Below are 1,272 nucleotides of genomic sequence, written 5' to 3' on the forward strand. Positions count from 1 at the left end.
CCTTTGATTCTTCATTTTATAATTTTTTTCTTGAATATCCATGAGAACTAACATATCAAGCAGGCCCATGAGAAATTTTTCTACACCCTTTTCTGCAAGATTTTTATCTCTCATTGTGCAACCTCAAATTGAAGCAGAAAGTTTCCAACTAGACCCAGAGTTAATTTTTATGATACAAGGTCACAAATTTGGAGGAGAAGTATCAGAAAGTCCTTATATGCATCTTGAAACATTTTTAGAGATTTGTGATATGGTGAAATGTGAAGGAGTGTCAGCAGATGCAGTTCGATTGATGGCATTTCCTTTCAGTATCAAGGATAAAGCAAGGACTTGGTTATATTCTCTCTATCCTCAAAGCATCACAAGTTGGGAACAATTGGAGAAGTAATTTCTAAATCATTTTTTCCCTCCAAGCAGAACAATGTATATGAAGAATCGCATAACAAATTTTGCTCAGGCATATGGAGAATCATTGTTTGAAGCATGGGATAGATTCAAGAGTCTTCAAACACAGTGCCTTCATCATGGTTTTGAAAAATGATTGATTCTGCACATATTCTACGGGGGAATTTCTTTTTCAGACAAGAGTATATTGGATTCATCAGCTGGAGGTTCTTTTATGGATAAAAGTGTAGATGAAGCATATACATTAATTGATCAAGTGACATTGAACCTCCATGAATGGTCGAACATAAATTGGATGAAATCTCCTTCAAACATTCAAGAAGTGCAAGCCATAAATGCTATAGATCCTGTCAAACAAATTGTAACTCAACCATCTATGAGTTTTGAAAATCACAAGTCACAGAACGGGGAGTTCAAACATTTAGGGGCAAAGATTGAAAGTATTATTTCAAATTGGTTTAAAGAAGATCCCCCTCTTTTGCAGACAAGATCTAGTGAAAAGTGTGATGATGTTGGGTTGAGAATTGAAAAAAATCATGAAGAACTTCTGAAGAAGGACATGTTTAGAATTGAGGAGAAGAACAATAGAAGACCACATGAACTCAGTTCCATTATTCCAGGAGGTTCCCAAATGCCACAAGTTCCTTTCCCTCAACGATTGATCATACCAACACTAGATAAGAAAGTTTAATCTCCTCCACAAGCTAAAAGGGAATATGGGAAATTAGAAGTACCTCTCCCAAGACCTTCACTAAGGGTTCCTTTTCCACAAAGGTTAGTGGGGGTCAATGAGAACTATAACTTTAAAAAATTCTGTGACACTGGTAAGGTTGAGTGCAGATTTTTGAATTTGTATAAAGATGAAGA

The 1,272-nt window shown here is 35.8% G+C and overlaps 1 non-coding gene across 1 annotated transcript; it reads right to left on the reverse strand.

Annotated features, from left to right (window-relative positions):
* Positions 1–425: 425 nt before the first annotated feature.
* Positions 426–531, reverse strand: LOC121993815. The gene has a single exon (XR_006115422.1). It is a non-coding gene; the product is annotated as a small nucleolar RNA R71 (small nucleolar RNA).
* Between the last annotated feature and the right edge of the window lie 741 nt (positions 532–1,272).

This window comes from Zingiber officinale, chromosome 1B (assembly GCF_018446385.1).
Source record: "Zingiber officinale cultivar Zhangliang chromosome 1B, Zo_v1.1, whole genome shotgun sequence".
In the NCBI taxonomy this organism is placed as follows: domain Eukaryota; kingdom Viridiplantae; phylum Streptophyta; class Magnoliopsida; order Zingiberales; family Zingiberaceae; genus Zingiber; species Zingiber officinale.